At 47.2% G+C, this 21953-nt stretch overlaps 1 protein-coding gene and 1 non-coding gene across 7 annotated transcripts in view; both read right to left on the bottom strand.

Annotated features, from left to right (window-relative positions):
- The window catches only part of RBFOX1 (RNA binding fox-1 homolog 1), a 397999-nt gene that overhangs the window by 277994 nt on the left and 98052 nt on the right, over positions 1 to 21953 (bottom strand). The window lies entirely within an intron of this gene.
- TRNAC-GCA (transfer RNA cysteine (anticodon GCA)) lies at positions 20800 to 20871 on the bottom strand. Its single transcript has one exon. It is a non-coding gene; the product is annotated as a tRNA-Cys (tRNA).

The following is a 21953-nucleotide window of genomic DNA, read 5'->3' on the forward strand; positions in this document are numbered from 1 at the left end:
TGACTGGAGAAAGATGTTGAATGAGGAGGGGCGCGAGTACCAGCCTTCCCGCACCTGGCGATGATGGCTGTACATCAGTGGATTCCTACTGGCTCCTCTCAACAAGTCTATAAAGTGAGGGGCTAGTGGATGCCATGTCTCAGGCCCAAATTCTACGGCTCTAATATTTCTACAAGAAACTTCATTAGGTAGGGCTTATAGAGTCCAAAAGCATTTAACCATCTCAAATGGAACTAATATGCTAATAGCTCCACCACTGCCAAAGCCATTGACGCTGACTGTTCTTAAAAACATAGATTATTAGCCTAATAGAGCTTTCAGAATTGCCAAGTCATGTGCACACAGCATCGATTCTCTAACCGCAATGGGCTTCAATAAAACGCGAGAGGTTGGTTTCGGGGGGCCAGTGGTGGAGGCGGAGAGTCTGGGTGTAGCCGAATCTCCTGACCCGCCAGGGGGTCACGTCCCCCCCTCCCAGCTCTCCCGTAAGAGCACGTAGCTTAACTTGGGTAGAAGTTGGCAGACCAGGCCATGCTGGACCCCAAGGGGTCTCTGAAACCCCACGTCTTGTCTTGTGCGTGCTGAGTTGCGTCTGACCCTTTGCAACTCCGTGGACTATAGCCCACCAGGCTCCTTTGTCCGTGAGATTCTCCAGGCAGGAATACTGGAGTGGGCTGCCATGCTCTCCTTCAGGGAATCTGCCCAGCCCAAGGATCGAACCCCCATCTCTTGTGTCTCCAGCGTTGCCAGGCGGATTCTTTACCACTGACGCCATCTGGGAGGGCCTATGCAACCCCATGGGGGCTGCCAAAAGTGAGTAACAGAGAAAAGGGTGGCAGTGAGGAGGCAAACTCTGGTGCCATTTCTCTTTTTTTTCTTTCCTCCCACCCGGCCTCCAACAGAGAAGCTTCACTGGAGCAGTATTATTTTGCACCTTCACCTGAGACTTGGAGCAAAATATGTGAAACATACAAACAAAAGTAAATAAAATAAATGAATGATGGTATAAGAGTGGGAGGCTGGGGTTAGCAGATGTAAGCTTCTATATATAGGACGAATAAACACCAAACAACAAGGTCCTACTGTATAGCACAGGGAACTATATTCAATGCCCTAAGATAAACCACAATGAAAAAGAATATCTTTAAAATATATATATATATATATTTATTGTTGTTCAGTTGCTCAGTCATGTCCGACTCTTTGCAACCCCATGGACTGCAGCACGCCAGGCTTCCCTGTCCTTCAGTATCTCCCAGAGTTTGCTCAAACTCATGTCCATTGAGTCAGTGATGCCATCCAACCACCTCTGCAAGTATAACTGAATCACTTTGCTGTGCAGCAGAAAGTAACATGGTAACTCAGCTATCCTTCAATAAATATATTGAAAAAAATAAATGAATGAATGAATTAAAAAAAAAAAAAACCTCTCCAAATGAAAAGCACAAAGACAGCAGGATCTTGAAGCCCTCATTTTTCAGAAACTTGAAATGTGCTGACCCCACTCAGCCACTAACATCTAACTCTGGCCATGTCACCCTGGTTCCCTGTATCACCATCATCTAACTGGGTTTGGGGACAGCCGAGGGGAAATTTAGGGAAGGCTAAACTGGAAAGAGAGAGTTCCTTTTCTAAAAATCACCATTTTCATTTTCTCTCTATTTTCCCCACCCGGGAAGGTTACTGCCGGAGCAACCTTGCTTTGGCTCACTGTTAATTCTCCAATGCCCATCTCTCCATACCCCAAAGCCCATGACTGGGGTAAAACAAACTCAGTGTGACTCATCTCAGGAGACCACAGGGACCCATGGCACAAGTGACCTGATCAGAAATGATTCGCTTGTTCTGTGGTTAAGGGAAGCAGGAATTTGACACCAGAAATCTATTCCAGTACAACTATTTTCCATTAGCTTTTAACACATCACCGCTCCTCTTTTTCATCTACATTATTGCCATCGCTTCCACAAACCCCGATTTGACGAGCAGGAAATCTGTAAATTTGGGGGTGGCTGCTCTGAAAAGACTGCATGAGGAAAAGACATGTCCATTAGCAATGCAAATACAGTCACAAACGAGACCTGAGCTTGTATGAAGAGTGCCTTTAAAACAGTTATTTAATCCAGCTAAAATTTATCTTCGGGGGGGAAAAAAAAACCGGCAGCATGGGGAGTCAAGTCATTCTGCATTTAAAACACGGATAAAGCGCTCTCCTATAGCCCTTTGGAGGGGAGAGACTGGCACATCTTGTTCACGATTTTTCAAGATGGCAGGGGCTAGATGGCTACTTCTGGGTTACAGAACCATGTCCAGACTGCATGCATGCTCGCTAAGTCGCTTCAGTCACGTCTGACTCTTTGCAACCCCATGGACTGTACCCTGCCAGGCTCCTCTGTCCATGGGATTCTCCAGGCAAGAATACTGGAGTGGGTTGCTGTGCCCTCCTCCTGGTGATCTTCCTGGCCCTGGGATGGTACCCTATCTCTTAAGTCTCGGGCATTGGCAGGTGAGCTCTTTACCGCCAGCGCCAGCTGGCCAGACTGGAAGAATACAAATGCTTTGTTCTTCTTTACAACCAATGGGTGTGTTTTCCTCCATCCCAGAAGAAAAGCGAGGCTGTAGTTCTTACCTGCTTTTCATGCGTGCCTGCTTGCATGCTAAGTCACTTCAGTCATGTCCGACTCTTTACGACCCCATGGACTGTAGGCCACCAGGCTCCCCTGTCCGTGGGATTCTCCAGGCAAGAATACTGGAGCAAGTTGCCATGCCCTCCTCCAGGGGATCTTCCCGACCCAGGGACTGAACCCATATCTCTTATGTCTCCCGCATTGGCAGGGGGGTTCTTTATCACTACCACCACCTGGGAAGCCTACCTGTTTTTCATGGAATCCTTCAGTCTGCACAGACGCATGATGTTCCACAAGGAGATGGAACCAGAAATGTCAAATTGCCACCCTGACGGTGCGGGAAAGGTCATGCCATTGGTATGATCATGTGGTTTGTATGTTTTGTTCCCCGTCGGATCTGCATGTACAAGGTCTCCAAGAAGAGTCAAAGTGAGTCACTCAGTTGTGCCTGACTCTTTGAGACCCCTTGGACTGGAGCTTCTGTCCATGGAATTCTCCAAGTATGGAGTGGGTAGCCATTCCCTTCTCCAGGAGATCTTCCCAACCCAGGGATTGAACCCAGTCTCCCACACTGCAGCTAAATTCTTTATGGTCTGAGTGGCCAGGGAAGCCAGAATGGTGAAACCAAGCACAATGCAAAGACCTGCATCGGAGAGAGTCAACCAGAAGGACATCCATCCACGCCCTTGTGCCAAGAACATGCTCCTCAGCTTGCCCTGGGTGCACCTGGAGAGACCACGCATCGGCTCAACAAAACATGACGTGGAGGCTTGCGCTGAACTCTACTTCACCGCGGTGCAACCTGCCCTCATTAAAGATTCCCTACAAACAAGTGCTTCTCACTGGGCTGACTTCTGAAATGGCTTTCTTTTTATTCCCAGGGACACATCAAGAGCTGAGGGGGGATTCATGCAGTATAGATCAGTCGGCCATTGACAGCGCCTCACGCTTTGACAAGCTGCTTGGCTGGGTTGAAAGTCTAGGTTGGGCTTGGGCCCGTCAAGGCCACGCTATTGAATTATTGACAGGCGTTCACTGTGGTGCAAGGGGAGAGTGAACCACAGCCTCAGCTCAATAAAGATGAAATGGAAACCCCCTCTGAAGCTGACTTTAGCACGTTAAAGGAGTTTTAATGGGCTGGTTTAAAATTCAGTAAGAGAATGCATTAGGCTGATTATAGTTTCAATGGCTAAATGCAGGCACGCACATGAGTTTGGGATGCCGAAGGGTTTACAAATGAGTGGAGAGCCTGTCAGGACAAATTATGCCCTTTGAAAGGCAAGCATGTGTCTGGGTGTGTTCTAGCCTGGTTTCTAGAACGGTTACTTCCAGGCCCTCTCTCATTGATCCCCTTCTGTCATGTCAGCTAAACTTGCTGGTCTGGATGTCATAGAAGAAGCCTGCAGTCTCATCCTCACCACTTGGGCTTTAAAAGACCCAAGCCATGGAGTGCACCTAGCCCTCCGTGGCTTTTCCTCCCTGCAATCTCACTCATAACCTCCATCCCCACTCCAGGCAACAGTAAGGTGTCTCTCCTATCACCCTCCTATGAGAGAGCTTGAAGAACCGTCGCCAGCTGGTGTCCCCTGGTTAGCAAATTAATATTAACAATCCTGAATTTTTCTTATATAATCTCCTTTCTTCTTTAAATTTCCACCTGCCAAGACTTACTTGTATTTTAATAGCTGATGTCAGACAAGCCTCGTAGACTGGGGCCCATCTCAGAACTATAATTTTAAATACAATGAGACGCACACGCATCAACTGTCGCCTTGACGTGCAGGAATGATCCCACGTGGACTTGTAAAGTGCATCCTAAGAGCTTCAAAGACCAAGTGCATTTTAAAAGAATTTAAATGGATGATCATGGTTTGCTTTCCTTGAAAAAAAAAATTTTTTTAAAGCAATTTGTCTAATGTGACCCTCTGTTCATTTTTCTTCCCCGACTTTGCTTCCAAGGGGCTGCCTCCTGTCAAACTGCAGAAAGGGCCAAACAGCACATCTAAATCTGTGTTCATTTGCCTTCTGCGGGATTATCTTTGCCACGTTGAGCAGTGTAAGTAAGTCAAAGATGCTTCTCAGGGCTGCAGGAGGCGGCTAATCTCCAGACAAATATTTAGCAGGCAGCTTTGCCGATTCCGGCCCTTAATCGTTTCCAACTGATTTGACTTATTCTAATTACAGCCTTTATGTTATAAAAGCCATTTTTGTGTTGCCGGGGAGCAGTTTCATTGCAAATACATGAAATTTTGCTGAGTTTCCCGTTCCCATGTTGATTATGGAAATGGTACTCTGCAGCTTGGCTCTAATTAGAAAAACAGACTGAGTGGAATGTCAACAATTTTTAACATTAATAACACACCGGCAGTGTCCTTTTGTCTCTCTTCACGGCCTTTCCACAAAGGCTAACACAGGAGGGCCTAGGCTCCACTCTGCTGGAGGAGGAGGACATGTTTTCCCCAGAGAAGATGCAACAGGACTACCCCATCCACCCCCTAAAGTGGGGACAGCTTATTTGAAGAAGTGGGATACTAATTTAATATAATAAAAGCAAGGGAGGGAAAGAAAATTGAAGTCTAGCATCCACGTGCTTGCTAAGCCATTTCAGTCAAGTTCGACTCCTTGCGATCCCATGGACTGTAGCCCACCAGGCTCCTCTGTCCATGGGATTCTCCAGGCAAGAATGACTGGAGTGGGTTGCCATGTCCTCCTCCAGGGGATCTTCCCCACCCAGGAATCGAACCCATGACTCATGTCTCCTGCATTGGCAGGTGGGTTCTTGACCACCAGGGCCACCTGGGAAGCCCCAAATTCTAGCACAGTTGAGGGTAATGCATTTGTTTCACAACTACGAACTTGAAAAAGTCTAGAGGGGTATCTATCAAAAAGCAGATTAAATTGGTCCTAATGCAAATGTGAGTGATGCATGTGTTCCAGGGAGTCTTTTGGTGTCATGAGGCTTTATGTGTTGGGAGCATCTCAGCAAAGAGATCTCAGTGTAATTGCCTAGATATCACACTTAGAGTGGAGGAAGAACAGGGCTAGACCTTTAACCTCACTGAGCCTCAGTTTTCTCATCTTTAAAATGGGGATGATCAGGCCTGACTTGCAGGGTTATAGTTAGGATGAAGTATAATGCAGTCCTCTTACACCATGTCATAAACGCACATCCATCCAGTTGTAGGAGAGTGAACTGCTGCATCTTATATAAATTTCAAATGTGCCTTGCTCCAGAATAGGCCATTCTGCCTCTTGTAAAATATCTGACAGGAAGCCATACACATAAACACATTCATTTAAGTTTGCCTACTGAAATACTTAGAGATACAAATAAAGAGTAGGGAAAAACAAATTGAAAATCACATAAACATCGACTAAAGGAAACGCTGTCTATGGTCCACTGTTCAAAAAAATAATAAGAAGAATAATTCCACTGGAAAAAAATGTATATGGCTTGGCCAAAATACAGGAGCATTTTAAATTGGAAAGGTTCTGCCAATTTGCCCTCCAAAGAAGCGGTCTTGAGTTATGCGCCCATCAACAGAATTGTCTGTACGCTTGGAGAGGAGGTTTCATGAGATTAGGAGGGTTCAGGCCATCCCCTCCCCAGAAAAAATATACCAGAGAGGGAAAAAGAAAAAGGTACGTATGACAATCATAGTGGAGAGAGAAGGAAAGAGGTTGCTGTGTGATAGAAGAAAATAACTTGCTACAATGATAGTGAAGCATTGCACCAAGGATTGCCCTCTTTGGTTATATCCATGGGGAAATACACACACACACACACACACACACACCCATGCACATACTCCATAAAGCGGCAACTCCTGAGGTTAAAACCCAAACTTCTGCATGCCAGAGTAATACTCAGGCTTTCTTTCAGACAGGATCTGAAGCTGCGGCTAATGTTTGCTGGATGATGGAGACCTTTAAAGAATCTTACTTGTCCTTACACTGAACCCACAATCAAACATTTTTAAAGGGGCAGGCACTCTTTCTGGTCGTGAGTCCAATATGCCTCAAGGTGGCTTTCTAATCAGCGGCCCTTAAACCAGGTCCCTCTTGTGCTTCAAGATCGCCATGGATGTCTATGCCGCCCTCTCTCAGGGGTGGAGTGTAGCTCCCCAGTCCTTAAGCGTGGACTGTACACAGTGGCTTCCTTTCAAAGAACACAGTATTTGCTGTTCAGCCGCTCAGTCATGTCCGACTCTCTGCGCCGCCAGGGACTGCAGCCCGCCAGCCTTCCCTGTCCTTCACCGTCTCCCAGAGTTCTGCTCAAACTCATGTCCACTGAGTTGGTGACGTCATCCAACCATCTCATCCCCTGACATCTTCACAGTATGGGACACATACCATGAACACAGTATGGAAGGGGAGAGGAAGAGTAAGTCCACAGTGGGGAAGTCTGACAAACTGCACCTCATCCAGGTGATCAAAGGGAACATCTCAACGATAATCTGATAGTGCACGCCCTTGATAGAATGTGATGAAAATGGTACTTGACCTCTGTGATCTTCCTCCCCCAGCCCATGACCTCAGTCTAACCATGAGAAAAACATCAGACAAACCTCCCTTGAAAGACATTCTATACAAGACCTGACCAGAATTCATCAAAACCATTAAGATCATCATAAAAAAAAAAAAAGAAAGAAAGAAAAAATAGTCCAGGAGATTGTCACAGTCAGAGGGGAGTTAAAAGACATGACTACCAGGGGATTTCCCTGGTGGTCCACTGATAAAAAGAATCCATCTGCCAATGTCAGGGACATGGGTTCGATCCCTGGTCTGAGAATATTCCATATACTGCGACGCAGCTGAACCCATATGCCAAAAGGCCTGAGCCTGCACACGAGAACCCGGGAGGAGCAACTGCTGACCCTGCACGCCCCGGAGCCTGTGCTGCCCCACGAGAGAAGCCCCCTCAATGAGAAACCTGCTCGCCGCAACCAGAGGGAAACCCACACAGCAACAAAGAGCCGGTGTGTCCCAGTGGAGACCCAGCGCAGCCTTCAGAATAAACGCCATGATGACCAAATGTACGTGGGCATCCCGGACGGGGCCCAGGAACAGGAAAGGGACCCCAGATTAACACTTAAGGAAATATGAATAAAATACAGACTTGAGTTAGCAATAACGCATCAGTCTTGGTTCATTAGTTGTGATAAATGTACCGTCACCATGTAAAACATCCACGGCAGGGAAAACTGTGCAGGGTCCGTGGGAACTCTCTGCACCAGCTTGGCAACCTTTCTGGAACTCTACAACTCTTTTGAAACAAAAATTGATTCAAACATGTCAAACTTCAGGGGGCTCCCGAGAATCTCTGAGAGATGCAGTCCAGCAAGGCAGGCTGCGTGCATGCTGGCTAAGTCACTCCGGTTGTGTCTGACTCTTCGTGACCCCTATGGACTGTAGCCTGCCAGGCTCCCCTGTCCATGGGATTCTCCAGGCAGGAATACTGCAGTGGGTTGCCATGCCCTCCTCCAGGAGATCTTCCCAACCCAGGGATCCAACCTGCATCTCTTGTGTCTCCTGTGTTGGCAGGTGGGTTCTTTACCACTAGCGCCACCGGGACCCTTGCTTTTTGGCCCTTTCTGCATTTCCCAGGTTCTCCTCCGGCCTTATCTGCTCCAACACCTAGATGCAGCGTATCCCGTGTGCTCCTCTACCACAAGGTACCCCTGATCTTTCTTCCTTTATACCTGGTTAATCCCTTTCAGTGTCTCTAAGATCATTCAGCCTTGACCTCTCCAAGAGCAGCTTCCAACAGTATTAATTGTTCATCCTCCACACTCTCATTAATACCCTGTCCAAAATTCTACCTCTTCAGTTCATAATTAATTGACTAACATAGCTGTCTACCACACTTCTCTGAGCACCTTCACAATTGGTCTCCTTTATCTTTTTTCTCTCCATCACTGGGCTTAGTGCATGGTACCCAGCAGATCTGAAACAAGTATTTTTAGGCTGAATGGATGAAAGGATAAACAGAGGAGTGGACAGATGGGTGGATGAATTAGTCTATCTCTGCTCCCTGTGTGCTCTGCAGGTTGTTACTCAGTCGTATCTGACCTTTGTGACTCTATGGACCCGCCAGGCTCCTCTGTCCATGGGATTCTTTACACAAGAATACTGGAGTGGGTTGCCATTTCCTCCTCTTGGGGATCAACCCAACTCAGGGATCGAACCCACGCCTGCTGTGTCTTCTGCACTGGCAGGCAGGTTCTTTACCACTGAGCACCTGGGAAGCCCCCAGCCAAGGAGCAAACCTGTCTGTGCCCCCATGAGGTGGAAGCATGGAGTTGTAACCACTGGAGTGCCAGAGAAGTCCCAGGAAAGAGCTACTTTTGATGCGCTGACCCGGGAAGGCTTCTTCGAGGACACGACATTTAAATTAACAGCTGAGGAATGAAGAGGGCATGAGGGAAGGAGAGGCAGGCTGGCTGGAGCAAAGTCTGTGGGATCCCAGAGGGCTCCAGCCAGAGAAAGAAGCCAGGGTGGCTGAGGATGGGTGAACAGGACACAGAGTCTCCAGAGACAGGAAGCGGCTGGGCCTCCGTCCACCAGAAGCTGTGCCTGCCAGTGGCTCCAACTCACAGGGCTATGCTGATAATGTTAACACCAAGGGACACCAGAGAAAAGCATCGCCCTGCTCAGCTGCCTTCCTCCCCGTGTGGACCCCATCCTCCAGCACCTACCCTCTCTGCAGTCATGCACTCTTCTCCACGTATCCGATCCTCTATTCTACCCGTGTGGACGTCCCACAATAGGAAAGAGAAAAGAAAAGAAACGTCAGTACGTCTTGAATTTTTGTTATGGGTCAGGCATTGTTCTTGCCTTTTTCAAAATTATTGGTTTGGCTGTGCCAGGTCTTAGCTGTGGCACACAGCACCTTCAGTCTTCACCATGGCGTGTGAAATCTTTTAGTGGTGCCATGTGAACCCTTCGTTGAGGCATGTGGGATCTAGTTCCCTGACCAGGGATCGAACTTCAGCCCCCTGCATTGGGAGCTCAGAGTCTTAGCCACGGGACCACCAGGCAAGTCCATGTCCTGTGCATTTTATTACCTGTGTGGGGATGTTATTAATGTTACTGTCACTAGTACTATAACAATGCTTATGAATATCCCCATTATAAAGATGGGTAAGACTGAGGCTCAGAGAGCAGAATTAACCTCCAGAACAAAAAGCCACAATACGGTTGCATGAAAATTCACAGACAGATCATATGACCCCAAAGTTTGGTCCTTACCATTAGATAACAATTTCCATAAGACAGATTTGTCTGAGGCAAGTGTTTACTCAACAGCAAATTTTATAGAGCAATGATCATGAGCCAGGTACAATGCTAGGTGCTGGCCTAATAAAATGAACAAAAGAGATCCCTGACTTTAAGGGAAAAGAAACCCAGTCATATTAATACAAAATGATACAAACATCTGGCAGGTGTATATATATACGTCGGAGATTCAGACTGGAAGAGAGTGATGAATTCAGTCCGAGGCCACCCAGGAGAGGCAATAGTTGAGCCCCAGCTTAGCCGAGAGGTGATAACCTCACAGGAGAGAGAATGGAAGAAAGGACATTCTTGAAACATAAAAACACATTTGCTGTGAATGCCCCTGGCATGTTCCCAGTTACATAACTTGGACAGCAGGATGAAAGACCATAGGCAAGTAGCCAGATGATAAAGGGTCTCAGGAATCTGTTAAGGATTGGGGACTTCCTCCTGAATATGGTGAGAGCAGATTTCATCACTGGTGGTCCAGGGATTAAGAATCCGGCTCCCAACGCAGGGGACGTGAGTTCAATCCCCGGTCCGGGAAGATTCCACATCCCGCGGGGTAACTAAGCCTGTGTACCACAACTAGTGAGGAGAGACTGCTCGCCCTAGAGCCCGTTTTCCACAAGAAGCCACCACAATGAAAGCCCACACCCCACATAGAGAGTAGCCCCCACTTGCCGCGACAAAGACACAGCATAGCCAAAGATAAATAAACTTTAAAAGCTGCTGAGAGCCATTTGTGGGTGTCAGGCAGGGAGGCTGGGGCTCGGTTCACACTAGCAAAGGGCTCGCCAGTGAGTGCCAACCACGTGTGGTCTGGACCAACCGCAGCAGCGTCTCTTGGAATCTGTTACGATGCAAGTCCTCTGGCTCCACCCAGACCTACTGAAAGTGAAACTCCTAAGGTTTTAACAAGACCCCCAGGGGAAGCTGATGCCACGCTAGATGCTCACCTGTGGGAACCATAGACCTACTCCGCTCTCTGCCAGCTTCTCCCTCCTCCTCCACAGCTCACAGGATCAGCTTCATTCCTGCTGCCTCTCCCAGGTTGCCTTGGAGTCAACCCACAGGCCCCAGGCGGCCGTCCAGCCCAGGGACCACCTAACTTTCTGGGGAGAGGCCCTCACTCTTGACCCATCTCTTTGGTTTTGCCAAAGATTTACAAACCTCTCTCCTTCCTCCCTGGTTTTCCTTGCTGCTCGGGGAGCCAGAGGGTGGATGACGGATGTCATTCGGGAATTCTGGCTGGTGCTGGAAATGATCATTTGCTAAGTGCCTTGCTAATGCATTCAGAGGTGGCGAGTTAATAGGGAAACCGGTCTGATTCGGCAGGCTGTGCCCACGGTGACCTAGAGCTGGGTGTTAAGTGGTGACGGTCAACTCCCCTCTAATCACCTCTTGTTAGCTGCAACTATAGGCAAATTGCTAGTGAGGATTAAGTGGAGGGACTATGCCAGGATCACTGTCAAGCAGAAAAAAAAAGCCTCAATTTGTCGAGCAATCACGACTCTGTAATCACTTCCTGAAGAGCTCTTTCTGGAGGTGTTTGCCTTTGGAAGGTGAGGACCCTCCCTAGGGGAAGGTGGGCTGAGAATTGCAAGCTGGCTTTTTCTGGAGCATTCTGAAAATAATTCCTTCCCCCATCCACCCACCCAAGGAGATAAGCCTCACCTTGAATAGCGCTCTGCCCCCAGGGTTCTCTGGCTTCAAGAATGAACACCAAATGTGCAGAAACAACTGATGGGAATTCTCCCATAGTGAAAGGGAAAGTCATTCAGTGCTGTCCCACTCTCTGAGACTCCCACGGACTATACAGTCCAAGGAATTCTCCAGGCCAGAATCCTGCAGTGGGAAGCCATTCCCTTCTCCTGGGGATCTTCCCACCCCAGGGATGTTGAAACCCAGGTCTCCGGCACTGAAGGTGGATTCTTTACCAGCTGAGCCACCAGGCAAGCCCCTCAAACACAGCACCTTTCTGTAAACAGAGTGTCTGAGAGGAAGCTTCGGGAAGAATGGGGGGAAGCAGATACATAGTTTAACACTGTTTGCATCACATTCCTGTAACATAGAAACAAATTAACCAGGTAATACAGTCATCCTGCTACATCTGCTTGGGATTGGTTCCAGCAACCGGGCGGAACCCCAAATTCATGGATGCTCAAATCCTTTCTATAAAATGGTGTAGTATTTACATACAACCTAAACACATTCCCCTTTATCCTTTAAATCATCTTTGGATTACTTTAAATACCTAAAACAATGTAAATGCTATGTAAATAGTTGCCTGAGTGTGGCAAATGCAACTTTTGCCTTTTGGAACATTCTGGAATTTTTTTTCCCCAATATTTTTGGCCCACAATTGGTTGAATCCACAGGTGCAAAATCAGGGCTAGGAAAGGTTGACTGCACTTTAAGAAGCATTATACAACATTAGAGAGAGGGGAAAATAATGTGCTGGAAGAGTATCCTGTCCCTCCCTAGTTCAAGGGAGATTTTTAAAAAGGCAGTGCTAGACAGGACTAGACCTCTTTTCTAAATGTTTGGAGTCTTTACCAGGTTGGAAAATAGCTCTTTTCAACCTCATTCTTGGGGCTTAACACCTTCATTATTTTCATACATCTATCTGGAGAAGTTTGGTAACAGAATAAACTAGAGGGATCCGTTGATCTGAGACGAAATATTCTGAAACTTGGAGAAAAAAAAGAGATTGCCAGAAATGAGTAGATATGTGAAACTAAAATGTGATTCATTCAGCTAGCAATGTTAAAGCCCTTTGAAGAAGGGGTCCAATCCTTTGCAATTTCCCAAGTAGAAACATGTTTTGAGGAAGTTTCCTGAAACTCGATTCACTGGCAGGCTTCTGTCAAGAAAGGCAGGGGGAATGAGAAATGGGAGAAGGGGGAGACGGGGCGGGGTGGGGTGGGGGGTGAAAAGCCAGCCCATCTATTACTCATCATATATTCCTCTTCCCCTCAGAGATTTCTGAAAAGTCATAGTAAAAGAGAAACTAAACCCCGCTCATTAAATGTGTGTTGGGTGACGCTGCATGTTCCAAATGAAGCATGAAGCTCTGTTGGGGTGGCAGCTTGTGTTTCAAACCATAATTTTCAAATTTTTCTCTTAATTGTCCAGATGAGATGATATCCCAACCAGACAAGCCTTTCCCAGACCAAAAACAAAAAAAATCAGCATTTACCATAAACAATACACTAATTGTTTTTTTAAAGTTCCCTTGTATATTTCAAAATAATCAGAATGGGAGAGTGATATCTCTGTCAAATATCATGTACCCAAACTTATAAACTTCTCATCTGCTTTGGAGCATAATTTATCTGAGTTCATCTCCAAATTTCACCTCTCAATGGACACGGTCAAAATAATACCTGTCATTCCCTGAGAAAGGAAACGGAAGACAAATTCATCGGAACTTCAACCTGATAATCTGGGTGGTGGCTCCAGCTGACACTATTTTTGGCTTATCCATTTGCCTGCTTGTTTGTTTCCGATTGGCTACAAATGGTCAGACTTAAGATAGAGCCCCTTCCCTATGGAGTTCTGAGTTCTTTCTGATGCTGTGTGCCCTGCCACAGACTAGATATACACTGGAGCTTGTGGGTGGGGAAAGGAGTTGAACATACGGGTCTTAACAGCGATCTTACATTGGATCAAACAGAAGAGAGTGTACGTTCAGCACCGCTTCAAAACACTGTGATAAACCCCGCTCCTGAAACTGAAGTCATTAAAACACTGCATCCTTCTTTTTAGCCAAAATTCACTACTTAAAAAGCTCCAGATGCTTTAAATAAAAGAAAGGAAAAAAAAAGACTCAGAATAAGCCAAAGGAATAATCAGCTTGGAGGATTTTTCTTGCCTCGTGCTTAAGTTATATAAATAAAGAGAACAATTAAAGTCAACTGCCTTTTATTCTCCATTCTATTAGCTTTGGGGAGCTTCAAGCTAATCTCTCCACAAAGAGGGGACATCCTGGGATTAAAACACAAGGTTTTCTGCAGAAAAATAGGCCCGCCACTCAAGACAGCTCAGGGAAATAAGACACAGCGCTTCCTCCACTCTTCTGCGACTGAATCAAAGGGATTTCCAGGAAGGCAGAAATTCAGAGAGGAGGAAAGAGATCCCCCAAGCAGGTGAGGAGAGATCTGGGCAGAACCGCAGGATGTGGAATGCGGAAGGCCGCCCCTTTCTGCTCCTTTTATAGAACCAGGCACATGAGCAGGTCAGCGAATCAAAACCCAGAAGTCCCCCCAAAGCACAGGCACAGGATCAACCCCACCCCCACGCCCAAATCACAGCTGCAAACTCTCCTGGGTTCACAATCAGCAGGAATCACACCTTCCCAAGGGTGTGAAGGTATAGGCAGCAAACCAGGGGTAGAGACTATGATGGGAGTTTGGATGCAAGTCTCCCCAATGCACAACCTATCCCCTCCAGCAACCTCCCAACTCCTCCCCTTGACTCCATTCCAGAGTTCTGCCGTCAGATAAAAGCTTCTTCCTCAATACCTTTTAGCACGAGAGCCTGCATCACCTGTCATTATTCCCCCCTTTCGTTTCTGTTTAGCAACATGCACACTCTTTGCCTCTAAGTGGTGAGCAAGGCCATTAGGTAACTAAGAGGAACCACAGCTCTCCAGGCAGCCAAAGCTGGGGCGGGCTGGGACGCAGTCTCTCGGTAACCTGGTCTTGCTTGTTTTGGGAGGGTCACTCCTCACCGAAGGCCAAGCTTGTGCTCATAATTCAGCAGCGTTCAAACTCCCCAGGATCTGTTTCCTCTCTCCCTCTGTCTCTCTCTCCTGCTCTCACAGACAGAATCCCCGGTGGGAGGCGATAAACTCACCCCAGGTGTGAAGCCAGCCGCACAGGTGGAGTGGCCAGGCGTCAGTGGGCAATGCTAGTAGTGAGCTCCATGGGAGGAAAGGTGAGCCAGAGGGCAGAAAAGGAGGGATGGAGAAGCTTGGCAAAAAGCACAGTGGAAAAAGGCAGGAGGAAAAGCATCAGGAATGTGTGCAAAGGGGGAAAAAAATAAGGCAAAGGGGACGAGAAATTAATAATCCAACAAGCAGGTTTCCTGCGTGTTATTAATCACACCGGTTCGCCCAAGCTGCAGAGAAACCTAGCGCTGCACATGGGAGGGGAGGGTTTTCAATATCATTGGGCGCCTCTGCTCACTCCTATACATCTCAGCCAATCCTCCCCGTGCCTTAAGGTACAGATCTATCCAGGACTGCAGTTCCAAACCCCTGGAAGATGAGAAATCGCTCCGTGGGTGAGGCGCTGCTCCGGCCGGTTAATGCACTATAAACTTTATTTGAGCTGACTTCTCATCCGATCCCCCAGTGACGAGGTCAGGGAGCGCGAGCAATTCCACCCCAAATCATACCATAATCGAATTGCTGCCTATTTCCCGAACCTATAATGAAAAAGGCAACCGAAATAATGCAGGTAATGTCGGCGGCCTCCCCTGCCTGTCGGACGTTATTACCTCCGATTGCTTGCCACCGTTTCCCCGGGACTCTAACAATGAATATATTTCACAGCTCGCTTGCTCTCCTGTGTGGGTGGCATGGTATAGACACCTACACGATCTGAAAGGGAGTCTAAGACAATACTGCTGTTTCTGAGCGCCGTGCCTAACAGCCTGTTGGTGGGAGAGGCATTTTTATCAAAGCACTTCACACACACACACACACACACACACCCCCTGACCTGATGGGGTCCGGAGTCCCAGACTCTGCCCAAACCAACTCAATCTCTGTCTCTTTAAGTCCCCAGCTTCGTCACCTCCAGCATAATAACCCAGAGTGTGACTCCTTTATCGCTCAGATGCTCTGAAGGTTTTTATTCTATTTTCTCCCTCTGAATAAAATGGGACAGAAAACAGCTTTAGGGACTGGATGGGAGACAAAATAATGCGTGCGTGCACCCTACCTGAAAAACGCCTCTTAAGCACTGACAGCTTCTTAAAAAAAAGAACACTTAAAAAAAAAAATCAACACTCTATTTGCATGCCCTTAAAAAGCAAAATTCAGCACCCCATCATCTTTTTGCTTCTCAGAGAAGTGCTGACCGCAGCACGACGCAACAGTACAGATTCAGAGACTCCAAAGGAACCATCCAGACAGCCTACTCAGCTGTGATTTGTAGGGCTGCCCTTTGGCGAATGAAGGCCACTTCCAGACCGGTGGCAATGTGACATGGGATGCCAAGTGCGCCTGATTTCTGGAGATGCTCTCTGTCTAACTGAGCACCCCAGTAGGCTCCCAGCCCTAGCATTTATTCTTCCAACTTGTGGGTTTGCTTCAACCAGAGCAGCGGCTTTGAAACTTAGAAACCCCATTTGTACCTTGGAGATACTCCCTGGGTCAAGCCATCATCATCAAATGCTGGGGCAGGCACCTTGGAAATATTTACGGGATGCGGTGGCTCAGCCGGTAAAGAACGCATCTGCCAACGCAGGAGATTTGCAAGAGATGCGGGTTCGATCCCTCGGCCAGGAAGATCCCCTGGAGAAGGAAATGGCAACCCACTCCAGTAGTCTTGCCTGGAAAATTCCATGTACAGGGAAGCCTTGGCAGGCTTACAGTCCATGGGGTGGCAGAGTCGGACACAACTGAGTGCACGCGTACAGGTTGCATGACTCTGGACACTTGGACGCGTGAACACGTGCCTTCAGGTAGCAAACAAAGAGGCTACAAATACATCTGGTTTAAGAGTTGTACAGGGACTGCAATAGATCAAGTCAGAAACAGGGTCCGTGAACATTTTCTTAAGCTTGAATTACAACACAGACGCTCTCCTTTATATTTCTTCACTTTGTTTTTCTCCTGCTTTTTCCATTTTTTTTTTTAAAGGGAACTGCCCCTTTAAATTTCCATTGCACATTTATTTCCTCATCTATAAGATCACCTTCCTTACCTTGGCCCTACCTATAACAAGGAAAAGCAGACCAAAAAATTATTAAGTGCTGCCAGACGAGATAAGAGTCAGGTGAGAAGAGTCTGTAAGAGATCACCAGGTGAAGGTCTCCAGTTTTCCCCCTGCAGGTCAGTCCAGACTGATGAAAGGGCAGCATCACATTTTTAAAAAAAGATTCATGGGTTCAAGAGTGCACGCCGACACACGGACAAAGAATAATTCTTAGAACGACTCAGCACTATGGGCTATAGAGAACACATCTCATAAGAAGTGGTTGGGGGGGGGGGGCAGGGGGAAATCAATATAAAGGAAAAACATGCTCCAGATGTAATTGAAGTCATACATTTGTCCATGACTTCTGCTCTACGCCCAATTACTGCTATTTATCAAAAAGCAGACAACATTGAACCTGGCAGCATGAAAAACAAATTTTACTAAGTCAAAGGGGGGAAAAAAAATCTGAAAGAGAAAGGGTGGGGGGAGATACAAATAATAAATAATTCAATATTCTCAAGGAAAGCTCTTGGAGAAGAGGCTTGGTTGATTCGAACATCAGACATGGGTCTGACAAGAGATGTATCGATTGAGACAATTCTATCATTATTATTCCAGCCGGAGTCCTTCACAAAAGCTGCTCTTTTTGCTCCTGTTTTTACTGCTGTAACTACCAGCCTCCTTCTCCTACCTCGATCTCTTTGAACCGGTATTCATTACAGCTTAAATCTTAAGCCTAAGCATAAGATCATAAACAGATTCTGCGTCTCATGTTTGGCGCCGGCAAAGGGCTCAGCTTTCCTAAAATCTAACAGGACGGCAGGCTATTCACAATCTGCGGAGGATTTCCACACTCGATGAAATAAGTCGGCCGCCCCATCTGTATAATTACCGAGGCAGAATATTTAGATTCGAGCGGGAGCATATATCCGAAGCAAATATGACCCACATCTAACAAAGAGTTGCCAAACGCTGAACAGAAGAGCTGACAACAAATGTATCCTCGTTTGTTACTTTCTAGGCTATGAAAAGCAACACTGACAACACAGATCGGTAATGATTTCCTTCTCTTCTGCCCCAACTGAGTTCCAAAAATGTACTTGTTCTTCCAACCAAAATACTTTAAAATAAAAAAAGAGCCTTTGGGGTCAATGCAGATCGCGAACATACAGCGGCATAATTAGCGAAGGAGGAATACACGTCCGTTAGGCATCTGTGAAACGTGGAACTATGTCTTCAGCGTTCGATGTGTTAATTACAACCAGATAGGAGGTGCCACGGAAAATTAACAGTCTGGCGCAGGCATGAGAAGTAAACAGACAAAACAGGGGCTGCTGGAGGGTCGGGAGAGCAAGTCAATTTTGAAGAAAGATAAAAGGGCTGCCATGTCTGTGACGGCTGCAGGGAGGGGAAAGGGCAGTGGACCTTGTTATCATCAGTTAATTAAGCAGGAGGTCTGGGCTTGCATACACCACCACATTTGCCATGGTAATCAGATGTATTATTCAAATGTGCGGGAAAACAAAACGCCATGGCAGGCCTGACAAGGAGCAGCGACCGACGTCGGCTCACCCCAAGGCGCCAGATGCACAAAGGCAGAGGAGCCACTGGGGTTCTGTTCCTGGGTGTCTGACCCATGGCGGGGCTTCCTGAAACTCAGGTGGGAGAATGGAGCTGGGTGGGGGTGAGGAGACACTCTTAAAACTAAATACACGCCCCCACCCCAAGGTCTGTGTTTTCTGGCCAGCCAAGGCGGGAGGCATTGCAGGAAAGGCTGGGAAGGGGCATCAGCTGGTGGAGGACAGGATGGCAACCAATTAGACTGAGCCTGCAGTGCAAATAGGGGCTTCCCAGGTGGCTCAGTGGTAAAGAATGTGCCTGCCAACGCAGGAGACGCAGGTTTGATCCCTGGGTTGGGAAGATGCCCTGGAGAAGGAAATGGCAACACACTCCACAGTTCTTGCCTGGGAAATCCCATGGACAGAGGAACCTACTGGGCTCCAGTCCACGGGGTCACAAAAGAGTCAGACGTGACTTAGCAACTAAAGGACAACAATGTAAATGACACTTAGTGTGTCTGAGAAGGGGTCTCTGGATGACTCATGCCTTAGTTTACAGGGAAGAGAGACAGAGAGAATGTAAGTGTGACCTTGATTCAACATGGTTATCCCCGTTCCTGGGCTTGCGAAATGAAGGGGTAAACCCCTAGCCAATCTCAGATTCAATCTACAGTAGTTAACACTCTGTGGCCAAGGGTAGCTCAGTTTGGCTCATCTGGTCTTTCATCCCCAGTGCATACCGACCATTGACAGACAATGACCTTAACAGTGTCACTACAGCACGAGGAAAGTGAGACATTCCTTGTACTGGGCAGTGACCTGTGATGCCCCATCTCCATCTCTGAGGCCTGACTCACACCCAGAAGGGGCAGTGGTCATTTAAGTGGGTCGAAAGTTTTCTGGACACTCTACAACGCAGGTGAGAGGCAAGGTTGCTTGCCATGCACAATTTCAGGAAACACCATATCTGGTGAAAACTAGGGGTGAAGCCCTCCACCCTTCCACGCCCCCACCAGCAATGGACAATACAAAATCCAGTCTGATAGACTCTGCAAGACCTGCTTTACTCCTGGAAAACCTCTTCCTCTGCCAGAACTTTTTAACCAGGATGGGGCCTGGAGGTTTTTTGGGACTGGACATCAAATATCAACCCGGTATCACCAGGCTCAGTATAGCTATTGGACCTGGGCTGGCCTGGGAGAAGCGGTGAGAGTGGGCATGAGAACGGATAGGATATACTGATGCAAGTGTCTCGGCCTCCAGAGGCTGAGTTGGAGCTGGAACTCTTGCAGTTCCAGCTGATCAGGAGACTGTCAGGAGACAATGATCCAGAGACTGTCCCCGGGGGTGAGAGAAGAGGTGCTGGGTAGGGGTGAGGGGTGGGAGGTGGGGGTGGATTGTGTATGGGTTACACACTGGTGTCAAAAGTGTATCTCATCGCAGTAAATCTGCTGCAAAAGAAGTGGGAGATGGCAGAGGAACATAAGGGGAACAGGAAGCCAAACGGATTATCAAGTTCTATCGCTGGACTGGACTCAGTAACTCATTACGCACGCGCAGACGCGGAGGAGCAGAAACGCACGTCTTCACATACTTTTTACAGAGTGTTCTTGAAATGACAAAATCATAGAGATGGAAGAGATGAGCGATTGCCTGGCTTTGGGGCGAGGGGCAAGGCTTCTTGTGATGGAGCTGCTCTGTGTATTGACTGTGGTGGAGGCTGTCGTGGGAAACCACGGGGGTGAGCCACTAACAAAAGTAAGCGCAGGAACGTCACTGAGCGCGTGGGGAATCGGTGCTCTCTGAGTCAGGTGGATGCGCTGGGTCAGGGTCAGTTTCCCAGCTCTGATATTGTTTGACGATCATGCAAGATGCTACCCCTGAAGGCACTGTGTGAAGAGAATAGGAGATCTTTCCTTTATGTCATTTCTTACAACTGCGTGTGAATCAACAATTATCTCCAAATTAAAAAAAAAAAAAAGTCTTCAGCAAAATGCAAGTTTAGGACTTACGCATGGGATTCTCAGGGTCCCTACCTACCAGTCACAAGTTCTTACACAAATTACTTCTATAAACCCCAATTTTCTTCTATCAAACATGGATAAGAATAATGTGTCCTTCAAAGAATCATTGTGGAGGACTGATGAAGTAATATGTTTTCTTTGGTTAGAGAGTCCTTGGTACTTAGTAAAGTTTTGGTAGGTGTTAGTTATTACTTTTTTTTTTTAAACCTGCTTACTCTTACTTAAACTTTTTATTTTGCACTGGGGTATGTGAAAGTTAAGTTGCTCAGTCGTGTCCGATTCTTTGTGACCCCACGGACTGTAACCTACCAGGCTCCTCAGTCCATGGGATTTTCCAGGCTAGAATATTGGAGTGAGTTGCCATTTCCTTCTCCAGGATATCTTCCCAACCCAGGGATTGAACCTGGGTCTCCTGCATTGCAAGCAGACGCTTTACCATCTGAGCTACCAGGGAAGTCTCTTGGCTTTGGGGAATAGACAATTAATAATGTTGTGACAGTTTCCGGTGGACAGCAAAGGGACTCAGCCATACGTATGCATGTATCCATTCTCCTCCAAACTCCCCTCTCATCCAGGCTGCCACTTAACATTGAGCAGAGTTCCCTGTGCTACACAGTACGTCCATTATAAATACAGCAGGGTGTATATGTCCATCCCCAACTCCCAAACTACCCCTTTCCCCATCCTTAAGTCTGTGAGCCCGTTTCTGTTTTGTAATTTCACCTGTATCATTTCTTGTCGATACCACATATGAAGGATGTCAAACGATAGTTTTCCTTTCTCCTTCTCTGTCTGACTTACTTCCGTCAGTATGACAATCTCTAGTAACTGCTAATGGCATTACTTCATTTTTTTAACTTTTAAGGTCAGCGTGACCACTAATATTTACAAGTAGTATCCATATCTATATGGGTAAATAAGGACGCACCTAAGCTCTGAGTTGCCTTTACTCAGAGATTAAAAGTGTACCTCTTGCCACTAGATTCTCTGATTTTCAATGATTGGGAATGGCGGGTGCTTTCCATAATTCATCACTGACAAAAAAGGACAAGAAGCCTGTTCCACGGAAGGGCTCTTGCACTGCCCCCTCCGCAGCATCATCCACTTATAACTTTCCCATCTGAAGCAGAGGGCACCCCTGCCTCCCCAGTGCAGACCCAGGGTCTCCTGCATCCCTTATAGCAGCCAAAAGAGGTCAGGGTCCACTCCTGGGCACTCAATCACATCTGCTAAGAGCTACTGAAAGGAGCAATGGGGAATAGAAGTCTCTATTCTGATCAAATTAGTTGGACATGGATCAATAGCAAGCCTTGGTGTGTCCGTAAGCTCGGAGCCGGCTGATTCCCGGCATAGAGCGAGAGAAAGAGAGAGTGAGGGGGAGAAATAATATCTGTTTCCTTGGCACAGAGATTTCCTTATATTGAGTCTGTCACTTCCCATTTCTGTTAACAAACTGCTGAATGGAGCTCATCGTTGGGCAAATATTACAGCTCCCCGGAATACAAAGTGGGGGCAATTGTTTCTGACTGGGGGTTT

Source organism: Budorcas taxicolor, chromosome 2, assembly GCF_023091745.1.
Source record: "Budorcas taxicolor isolate Tak-1 chromosome 2, Takin1.1, whole genome shotgun sequence".
Lineage (NCBI taxonomy): Eukaryota > Metazoa > Chordata > Mammalia > Artiodactyla > Bovidae > Budorcas > Budorcas taxicolor.